The 11,784-nt window shown below is 33.3% G+C and overlaps 2 long non-coding RNA genes across 2 annotated transcripts; one reads left to right on the top strand and one right to left on the bottom strand.

Moving 5' to 3' along the window:
* Nucleotides 1-262: 262 nt before the first annotated feature.
* LOC115483708 lies at nucleotides 263-1,308 on the bottom strand. The gene is made up of 3 exons (XR_003944574.1): nucleotides 1,248-1,308; nucleotides 669-1,190; nucleotides 263-283 (listed from the first exon to the last, which is right to left on the bottom strand). It is a non-coding gene; the product is annotated as an uncharacterized LOC115483708 (long non-coding RNA).
* A 2,405-nt stretch (nucleotides 1,309-3,713) lies between these two features.
* Nucleotides 3,714-3,900, top strand: LOC115483709. The gene is made up of 2 exons (XR_003944576.1): nucleotides 3,714-3,763; nucleotides 3,821-3,900. It is a non-coding gene; the product is annotated as an uncharacterized LOC115483709 (long non-coding RNA).
* The last annotated feature ends 7,884 nt before the right edge of the window (nucleotides 3,901-11,784 follow it).

Genomic DNA, 11,784 nt, shown 5'->3' with positions numbered 1-11,784 from the left:
CCAAGGCCGTTCTCAGTTCGTGGAGTGATTTGTCTGCTAAATTTTTGTAATAGCAAAGAGATTGAACGGATTTTGTATTGAACAATATCAAATTTTTATTGTCATTAAATTATTCACAGAATTGTAGACTATATAGTTTGATAAGCCAACTACTAAGTTGTTATAAAGGGAACTTGTAATGTTTATAATTCTGAAGTCTGAAGTCTGACTGAAAGTTTTGAAATTTCGCAAGTGGAAAGTTTTAAAAGAACTTCAACCCACCCAGAAATAAATTGCGACATACCTCTGGCTATTATAAAATCTATCCCTGTAATTAATAATTACAAACAAGGTCACGGGGGCAGTTTTGGTGTCGCGCCATTGAAGTAGAATAAATGGCATTATTCCTGGCAAATTCCTTTGTAGAATTCAGACTTCAGACCAAGCCTTTTTTTCACTAGAATGAATTTTAAACATTGCAAGTTCCCTTTATAACAACTTAGTAGTTGGCTTATCAAACTATGTAGTCTACAATTCTGTGAATAATTTAATGACAATAAAAATTTGATATTGTTCAATACAAAATCCGTTCAATCTCTTTACTATTACAAAAATTAAGCAGACAAATCACTCCACGAACTGAGAAAGGCCTTGGGGACGAAGTGATAAATAAATAAATTGCGACATACCTCTGGCTATTATAAAATCTATCCCTGTAATTAATAATTACAAACAAGGTCACGGGGGCAGTTTTGGTGTCGCGCCATTGAAGTAGAATAAATGGCATTATTCCTGGCAAATTCCTTTGTAGAATTCAGACTTCAGACCAAGCCTTTTTTTCACTAGAATGAATTATAAACATTGCAAGTTCCCTTTATAACAACTTAGTAGTTGGATTATCAAACTATGTAGTCTACAATTCTGTGAATAATTTAATGACAATAAAAATTTGATATTGTTCAATACAAAATCCGTTCAATCTCTTTGCTATTACAAAAATTAAGCAGACAAATCACTCCACGAACTGAGAAAGGCCTTGGGGACGAAGTGAAGTTCTCCACCGTAAGCATAAGACGTAGACCATCACTGGACCAAGAGGCGACGCCAGTTGTATCGTTGGACCACCACTTGATTCACGCTAACAATTATATCCACATATACAAACATTACAACTTCTCTTTATAACAACTCAGTAGTTGGTTTATAAAAATCTGTAAACGACAATTCTGTAAATAATTTGATGATAATATATATTGTTCAATACACACTACGTTCCTTTTTTCATGAACGGCAAACGAATACAGACCTGTTATATAATATAAATATAAAATTTTTAAAGTCAGCAAATCATTCACAGAATTGTCGCCTACGTAGTTTTATAAGCCAATTACTAAGTTGTTATAAGGTGAAGTTGTAATGTTTATACCTCACTTAAGTGAAAATAAATGGCATGGTTATGAACCATAGAGTTGCACAGATGTATTGCCCATAATCCAATGAACGCATACATTGCATAAATGCAAGAACCTCAATATATATTGTTGTCTCTAAAAACGTTTAATTGTAATTATATGCAATTTGTGTGTTGTGCCATGTTTTTAAAAATTATGTAAATCCGAAGACATTTCGCAACATTGTTTAGGCATAAAAAAGTGTTTTTATTGAAGAAAATAATATATAGCTTGCCAGTAAAACGGTGGTATATTTTTAATTTCTTTCAATAAACATATTTGTGACGCAGTTCGGGAAGATCGAAAGTTAGATGCTCGCAGGGTGTTCCAACCATAAACGATTAACGATGCGATGCAACCGTGTCAGTCGCTTCGCGGGATACCAAGGTATAATTTGACTGTGATGTGTCTGGGTAATACTTGTAATAGTAATGTGATTGAGTAATAACAGATATATTTTCATTTTCCGTTGAAGAGAAAAGAAACGGATTTTGTATTGAACAATATAAAATTTTTAATGTCAGGAAATTATTCACAGAATTGTAGCCTACATAGTTTGTGAGCCAACTACTAAGTTGTTATAAAGGGAACTTGTAATGTTTATAATTCATTCAAGTGAAAAAAGGCTTGGTCTGAAGTCTGACTGCCCCTGTGACCTTGTTTGTAATTATTAATTACAGGGATAAATTTTATAATAGCGAGAGGTATATCGCAATTTATTTCTGTGTGGGTTGAAGTTCTTTTAAAACTTTCCACTTGTGAAATTTCAATACACAAGTTTTCTCTTTAATAATTGTCATGGGAAAATAAAAGGTCTGTATTCATTTGCCGTTGAAGAAAAAAGGAACGGAGTTTGTATTGAACAATATATATTATCATTAAATTATTTACAGAATTGTTTACAGATTTTTATAAACCAACTACTGAGTTGTTATAAAGAGAAGTTGTAATGTTTGTATATGTGGATATAATTTTAAGCGTGAATTAAGTGGTGGTCCAACAATACAACTGGCGACGCCTCTTGGTCCAGTGATGGTCTACGTCTTATGCTTACGGTGGAGAACTTCACTTCGTCCCCAAGGCCGTTCTCAGTTCGTGGAGTGATTTGTCTGCTAAATTTTTGTAATAGCAAAGAGATTGAACGGATTTTGTATTGAACAATATCAAATTTTTATTGTCATTAAATTATTCACAGAATTGTAGACTATACAGTTTGATAAGCCAACTACTAAGTTGTTATAAAGGGAACTTGTAATGTTTATAATTCTGAAGTCTGAAGTCTGACTGAAAGTTTTGAAATTTCGCAAGTGGAAAGTTTTAAAAGAACTTCAACCCACCCAGAAATAAATTGCGACATACCTCTGGCTATTATAAAATCTATCCCTGTAATTAATAATTACAAACAAGGTCACGGGGGCAGTTTTGGTGTCGCGCCATTGAAGTAGAATAAATGGCATTATTCCTGGCAAATTCCTTTGTAGAATTCAGACTTCAGACCAAGCCTTTTTTCAGTTGAATGAATTATAAACATTACAAGTTCCCTTTATAACAACTTAGTAGTTGGCTTATCAAACTATGTAGGCTACAATTCTGTGAATAATTTCCTGACATTAAAAATTTTATATTGTTCAATACAAAATCCGTTTCTTTTCTCTTCAACGGAAAATGAAAATATATCTGTTATTACTCAATCACATTACTATTACAAGTATTACCCAGACACATCACAGTCAAATTATGCCTTGGTATCCCGCGAAGCGACTGACACGGTTGCATCGCATCGTTAATCGTTTATGGTTGGAACACTAAGGCGGCAATACCTCTGGTTCCCCTGCGAACATCTAACTTTCGATCTTCTCGAACTGCGTCACAAATATGTTTATTGAAAAATTAAAAATATACCACCGTTTTACTGGCAAGCTATATATTATTTTCTTCAATAAAAACACTTTTTTATGCCTAAACAATGTTGCGAAATGTCTTCGGATTTACATAATTTTTAAAAACATGGCACAACACACAAATTGCATATAATTACAATTAAACGTTTTTAGAGACAACAATATTTATTGAGGTTCTTGCATTTATACAATGTATGCGTTCATTGGATTATGGGCAATACATCTGTGCAGCTCTATGGTTCATAACCATGCCATTTATTTTCATTTAAATGACGTATAAATATTACAACTTCACCTTATAACAACTTAGTAATTGGCTTATAAAACGACGTAGGCGACAATTCTGTGAATGATTTGCTGACTTTACAAATTTTATATTTATATTATATAACAGGTCTGTATTCGTTTGCCGTTAATGAAAAAAGGAACGGAGTTTGTATTGAACAATATATATTATCATTAAATTATTTACAGAATTGTCGTTTACAGATTTTTATAAACCAACTACTGAGTTGTTATAAAGTGAAGTTGTAATGTTTGTATATGTGGATATAATAATTGTAAGCGTGTGGTGTGGTGTGGTGGTCTAACGATACAACTGGCGTCGCCTCTTGGTCCAGCGATGGTATACGTCTCATGATGACTACGGTGAAGAACGACTTCGTCCCCAAGGCCGATCTCAGTTTGTGGAGTGATTTGTCTGGATAATTGCGATAATAGCAATGATATTGAGCAATAACGGGTCTGTATTCATTTGCCGTTAAAGAAAAACGAAACGGATTTTTTATTGAACAATATAAAATTTTAAACACTTGAATTGGATTTACTTTATATTTAATATAATTTAATTATTATTATTTTTTTTTTAGATGAGCACTCCACTTACATGACTTTCTCAGCTTTGTTTAGTTCGTTATCTTAAATTATTTTTTTTTTATTTGGTTTGCGTTGTTTTGTTTTGTTGCAGTTCCCGCGATGCTGAGTTGCTGCTTACAAATTTTGGGTTGAGTAGTTCGAACCACCGTTGGGCGCCGGTTAGTGTTTCTCGTCTTCACTTGTTTGGTTTTACGAAATAAAGACAAAGGTATTTTCGTCGTGTGCCGCTTTAATGTTAAAATCAAACTAAAACTAAAAATACCAAGATTCTTATGTGAAGCTAGCCCTGCCCTATATTCGCTGCACATGGTACGTTGACCGCTACCAAAAGGTTCTTGGAACTCGCTGACTACAACATCGTTGTAATATTATTCTGTACAACGATCAAGTTCGGAACTTGTTTATGCACAAAAAGATTATTATTGGTTAATTGCTGGTTGGACGTGTTAACATATATGCGTGCCACTAAAATTATATTATACCTCCAATTTCTTTGTGACGCAGATCGAGAGGATCGAAACTTAGATGTCCGCATAATGTAAGCTTAATTTAACTGTGATGTGTCTGGTTAATTTTTGTAATAGCATTGAGATTTAGTAATAACATGTCTTTTGCCGTGAAAGAAAAAGAAACGGATTTTGTATTGAACAATATAAAATTTTTTAAGTCAGCAAATCATTCACAGAATTGTCGCCTACGTCGTTGTATAAGCCAATTACTAAGTTGTTATAAAGTGAGGTTGTAATGTTTATACCTCACTTAATTGAAAATAAATGGCATGGTTATGAACCATAGAAATGCACAGATGTATTGCCCATAATCCAATGAACGCATACATTGTATAAATGCAAGAGCCTCAATATATATTGTTGTCTCTAAAAACGTTTAATTGTAATTATATGCAATTTGTGTGTTGTGCCATGTTTTTAAAAATTATGTAAATCCGAAAACATTTCGCAACATTGTTTAGGCATAAAAAAGTGTTTTTATTGAAGAAAGTAATAAATAGCTTGCCAGGAAAACGGTGGTATATTTTTAATTTCTTTCAATAAACATATTTGTGACGCAGTTCGAGAGGATCGAAAGGTAGATGTGCGCAGGCGAACCAGAGGTATTGCCGCCCTAGTGTTCCAACCATAAACGATAAACGATGCGATGCAACCGTGTCAGTCGCTTCGCGGGATACCAAGGTATAATTTGACTGTGATGTGTCTGGGTAATACTTGTAATAGTAATGTGATTGAGTAATAACAGATATATTTTCATTTACCGTTAAAGAGAAAAGAAACGGATTTTGTATTGAACAATATAAAATTATTAATGTCAGTAAATTATTCACAGAATTGTAGCCTACATAGTTTGTGAGCCAACTACTAAGTTGTTATAAAGGGAACTTGTAATGTTTATAATTCATTCAAGTGAAAAAAGGCTTGGTCTGAAGTCTGACTGCCCCTGTGACCTTGTTTGTAATTATTAATTACAGGGATAAATTTTATAATAGCGAGAGGTATATCGCAATTTATTTCTGTGTGGGTTGAAGTTCTTTTAAAACTTTCCACTTGTGAAATTTCAATACACAAGTTTTCTCTTTAATAATTGTCATGGGAAAATAAAAGGTCTGTATTCATTTGCCGTTGAAGAAAAAAGGAACGGAGTTTGTATTGAACAATATATATTATCATTAAATTATTTACAGAATTGTCGTTTACAGATTTTTATAAACCAACTACTGAGTTGTTATAAAGAGAAGTTGTAATGTTTGTATATGTGGATATAATTTTAAGCGTGAATCAAGTGGTGGTCCAACAATACAACTGGCGTCGCCTCTTGGTCCAGTGATGGTCTACGTCTTATGCTTACGGTGGAGAACTTCACTTCGTCCCCAAGGCCGTTCTCAGTTCGTGGAGTGATTTGTCTGCTAAATTTTTGTAATAGCAAAGAGATTGAACGGATTTTGTATTGAACAATATCAAATTTTTATTGTCATTAAATTATTCACAGAATTGTAGACTATATAGTTTGATAAGCCAACTACTAAGTTGTTATAAAGGGAACTTGTAATGTTTATAATTCTGAAGTCTGAAGTCTGACTGAAAGTTTTGAAATTTCGCAAGTGGAAAGTTTTAAAAGAACTTCAACCCACCCAGAAATAAATTGCGACATACCTCTGGCTATTATAAAATCTATCCCTGTAATTAATAATTACAAACAAGGTCACGGGGGCAGTTTTGGTGTCGCGCCATTGAAGTAGAATAAATGGCATTATTCCTGGCAAATTCCTTTGTAGAATTCAGACTTCAGACCAAGCCTTTTTTCAGTTGAATGAATTATAAGCATTACAAGTTCCCTTTATAACAACTTAGTAGTTGGCTTATCAAACTATGTAGGCTACAATTCTGTGAATAATTTCCTGACATTAAAAATTTTATATTGTTCAATACAAAATCCGTTCAATCTCTTTGCTATTACAAAAATTTAGCAGACAAATCACTCCACGAACTGAGAACGGCCTTGGGGACGAAGTGAAGTTCTCCACCGTAAGCATAAGACGTAGACCATCACTGGACCAAGAGGCGACGCCAGTTGTATCGTTGGACCACCACTTGATTCACGCTAACAATTATATCCACATATACAAACATTACAACTTCTCTTTATAACAACTCAGTAGTTGGTTTATAAAAATCTGTAAACGACTATTCTGTAAATAATTTGATGATAATATATATTGTTCAATACACACTACGTTCCTTTTTTCATGAACGGCAAACGAATACAGACCTGTTATATAATATAAATATAAAATTTTTAAAGTCAGCAAATCATTCACAGAATTGTCGCCTACGTAGTTTTATAAGCCAATTACTAAGTTGTTATAAGGTGAAGTTGTAATGTTTATACCTCACTTAAGTGAAAATAAATGGCATGGTTATGAACCATAGAGTTGCACAGATGTATTGCCCATAATCCAATGAACGCATACATTGCATAAATGCAAGAACCTCAATATATATTGTTGTCTCTAAAAACGTTTAATTGTAATTATATGCAATTTGTGTGTTGTGCCATGTTTTTAAAAATTATGTAAATCCGAAGACATTTCGCAACATTGTTTAGGCATAAAAAAGTGTTTTTATTGAAGAAAATAATATATAGCTTGCCAGTAAAACGGTGGTATATTTTTAATTTCTTTCAATAAACATATTTGTGACGCAGTTCGGGAAGATCGAAAGTTAGATGCTCGCAGGGTGTTCCAACCATAAACGATTAACGATGCGATGCAACCGTGTCAGTCGCTTCGCGGGATACCAAGGTATAATTTGACTGTGATGTGTCTGGGTAATACTTGTAATAGTAATGTGATTGAGTAATAACAGATATATTTTCATTTTCCGTTGAAGAGAAAAGAAACGGATTTTGTATTGAACAATATAAAATTTTTAATGTCAGGAAATTATTCACAGAATTGTAGCCTACATAGTTTGTGAGCCAACTACTAAGTTGTTATAAAGGGAACTTGTAATGTTTATAATTCATTCAAGTGAAAAAAGGCTTGGTCTGAAGTCTGACTGCCCCTGTGACCTTGTTTGTAATTATTAATTACAGGGATAAATTTTATAATAGCGAGAGGTATATCGCAATTTATTTCTGTGTGGGTTGAAGTTCTTTTAAAACTTTCCACTTGTGAAATTTCAATACACAAGTTTTCTCTTTAATAATTGTCATGGGAAAATAAAAGGTCTGTATTCATTTGCCGTTGAAGAAAAAAGGAACGGAGTTTGTATTGAACAATATATATTATCATTAAATTATTTACAGAATTGTCGTTTACAGATTTTTATAAACCAACTACTGAGTTGTTATAAAGAGAAGTTGTAATGTTTGTATATGTGGATATAATTTTAAGCGTGAATCAAGTGGTGGTCCAACGATACAACTGGCGTCGCCTCTTGGTCCAGTGATGGTCTACGTCTTATGCTTACGGTGGAGAACTTCACTTCGTCCCCAAGGCCGTTCTCAGTTCGTGGAGTGATTTGTCTGCTAAATTTTTGTAATAGCAAAGAGATTGAACGGATTTTGTATTGAACAATATCAAATTTTTATTGTCATTAAATTATTCACAGAATTGTAGACTATATAGTTTGATAAGCCAACTACTAAGTTGTTGTAAAGGGAACTTGTAATGTTTATAATTCTGAAGTCTGAAGTCTGACTGAAAGTTTTGAAATTTCGCAAGTGGAAAGTTTTAAAAGAACTTCAACCCACCCAGAAATAAATTGCGACATACCTCTGGCTATTATAAAATCTATCCCTGTAATTAATAATTACAAACAAGGTCACGGGGGCAGTTTTGGTGTCGCGCCATTGAAGTAGAATAAATGGCATTATTCCTGGCAAATTCCTTTGTAGAATTCAGACTTCAGACCAAGCCTTTTTTCAGTTGAATGAATTATAAACATTACAAGTTCCCTTTATAACAACTTAGTAGTTGGCTTATCAAACTATGTAGGCTACAATTCTGTGAATAATTTCCTGACATTAAAAATTTTATATTGTTCAATACAAAATCCGTTTCTTTTCTCTTCAACGGAAAATGAAAATATATCTGTTATTACTCAATCACATTACTATTACAAGTATTACCCAGACACATCACAGTCAAATTATGCCTTGGTATCCCGCGAAGCGACTGACACGGTTGCATCGCATCGTTAATCGTTTATGGTTGGAACACTAAGGCGGCAATACCTCTGGTTCCCCTGCGAACATCTAACTTTCGATCTTCTCGAACTGCGTCACAAATATGTTTATTGAAAAATTAAAAATATACCACCGTTTTACTGGCAAGCTATATATTATTTTCTTCAATAAAAACACTTTTTTATGCCTAAACAATGTTGCGAAATGTCTTCGGATTTACATAATTTTTAAAAACATGGCACAACACACAAATTGCATATAATTACAATTAAACGTTTTTAGAGACAACAATATATATTGAGGTTCTTGCATTTATACAATGTATGCGTTCATTGGATTATGGGCAATACATCTGTGCAACTCTATGGTTCATAACCATGCCATTTATTTTCATTTAAATGACGTATAAACATTACAACTTCACCTTATAACAACTTAGTAATTGGCTTATAAAACGACGTAGGCGACAATTCTGTGAATGATTTGCTGACTTTAAAAATTTTATATTTATATTATATAACAGGTCTGTATTCGTTTGCCGTTAATGAAAAAAGGAACAGAGTTTGTATTGAACAATATATATTATCATTAAATTATTTACAGAATTGTCGTTTACAGATTTTTATAAACCAACTACTGAGTTGTTATAAAGTGAAGTTGTAATGTTTGTATATGTGGATATAATAATTGTAAGCGTGTGGTGTGGTGTGGTGGTCTAACGATACAACTGGCGTCGCCTCTTGGTCCAGCGATGGTATACGTCTCATGATGACTACGGTGAAGAACGACTTCGTCCCCAAGGCCGATCTCAGTTTGTGGAGTGATTTGTCTGGATAATTGCGATAATAGCAATGATATTGAGCAATAACGGGTCTGTATTCATTTGCCGTTAAAGAGAAACGAAACCGATTTTTTATTGAACAATATAAAATTTTAAACACTTGAATTGGATTTACTTTATATTTAATATAATTTAATTATTATTATTTTTTTTTTTAGATGAGCACTCCACTTACATGACTTTCTCAGCTTTGTTTAGTTCGTTATCTTAAATTATTTTTTTTTTATTTGGTTTGCGTTGTTTTGTTTTGTTGCAGTTCCCGCGATGCTGAGTTGCTGCTTACAAATTTTGGGTTGAGTAGTTCGAACCACCGTTGGGCGCCGGTTAGTGTTTCTCGTCTTCACTTGTTTGGTTTTACGAAATAAAGACAAAGGTATTTTCGTCGTGTGCCGCTTTAATGTTAAAATCAAACTAAAACTAAAAATACCAAGTTTCTTATGTGAAGCTAGCCCTGCCCTATATTCGCTGCACATGGTACGTTGACCGCTACCAAATGGTTCTTGGAACTCGCTGACTACAACATCGTTGTAATATTATTCTGTACAACGATCAAGTTCGGAACTTGTTTATGCACAAAAAGATTATTATTGGCTAATTGCTGGTTGGACGTGTTAATATATATGCGTGCCACTAAAATTATATTATACCTCCAATTTCTTTGTGACGCAGATCGAGAGGATCGAAACTTAGATGTCCGCATAATGTAAGCGTAATTTAACTGTGATGTATCTGGTTAATTTTTGTAATAGCATTGAGATTTAGTAATAACATGTCTTTTGCCGTGAAAGAAAAAGAAACGGATTTTGTTTTGAACAATATAAAATTTTTTAAGTCAGCAAATCATTCACAGAATTGTCGCCTACGTCGTTGTATAAGCCAATTACTAAGTTGTTATAAGGTGAAGTTGTAATGTTTATACCTCACTTAAGTGAAAATAAATGGCATGGTTATGAACCATAGAAATGCACAGATGTATTGCCCATAATCCAATGAACGCATACATTGTATAAATGCAAGAACCTCAATATATATTGTTGTCTCTAAAAACGTTTAATTGTAATTATATGCAATTTGTGTGTTGTGCCATGTTTTTAAAAATTATGTAAATCCGAAAACATTTCGCAACATTGTTTAGGCATAAAAAAGTGTTTTTATTGAAGAAAGTAATAAATAGCTTGCCAGGAAAACGGTGGTATATTTTTAATTTCTTTCAATAAACATATTTGTGACGCAGTTCGAGAGGATCGAAAGGTAGATGTGCGCAGGCGAACCAGAGGTATTGCCGCCCTAGTGTTCCAACCATAAACGATAAACGATGCGATGCAACCGTGTCAGTCGCTTCGCGGGATACCAAGGTATAACTTGACTGTGATGTGTCTGGGTAATACTTGTAATAGTAATGTGATTGAGTAATAACAGATATATTTTCATTTACCGTTAAAGAGAAAAGAAACGGATTTTGTATTGAACAATATAAAATTATTAATGTCAGTAAATTATTCACAGAATTGTAGCCTACATAGTTTGTGAGCCAACTACTAAGTTGTTATAAAGGGAACTTGTAATGTTTATAATTCATTCAAGTGAAAAAAGGCTTGGTCTGAAGTCTGACTGCCCCTGTGACCTTGTTTGTAATTATTAATTACAGGGATAAATTTTATAATAGCGAGAGGTATATCGCAATTTATTTCTGTGTGGGTTGAAGTTCTTTTAAAACTTTCCACTTGCGAAATTTCAATACACAAGTTTTCTCTTTAATAATTGTCATGGGAAAATAAAAGGTCTGTATTCATTTGCCGTTGAAGAAAAAAGGAACGGAGTTTGTATTGAACAATATATATTATCATTAAATTATTTACAGAATTGTCGTTTACAGATTTTTATAAACCAACTACTGAGTTGTTATAAAGAGAAGTTGTAATGTTTGTATATGTGGATATAATTTTAAGCGTGAATCAAGTGGTGGTCCAACAATACAACTGGCGTCGCCTCTTGGTCCAGTGATGGTCTACGTCTTATGCTTACGGTGGAGAAC

The sequence above is a fragment of the Drosophila hydei genome, unplaced genomic scaffold (genome assembly GCF_003285905.1).
Source record: "Drosophila hydei strain 15085-1641.00,03,60 unplaced genomic scaffold, DhydRS2 tig00008140-arrow-arrow-pilon, whole genome shotgun sequence".
In the NCBI taxonomy this organism is placed as follows: domain Eukaryota; kingdom Metazoa; phylum Arthropoda; class Insecta; order Diptera; family Drosophilidae; genus Drosophila; species Drosophila hydei.
The sequence above is the reverse complement of the archived record's forward strand: the minus strand, read 5'-3'. Positions and strand labels throughout refer to the sequence as shown.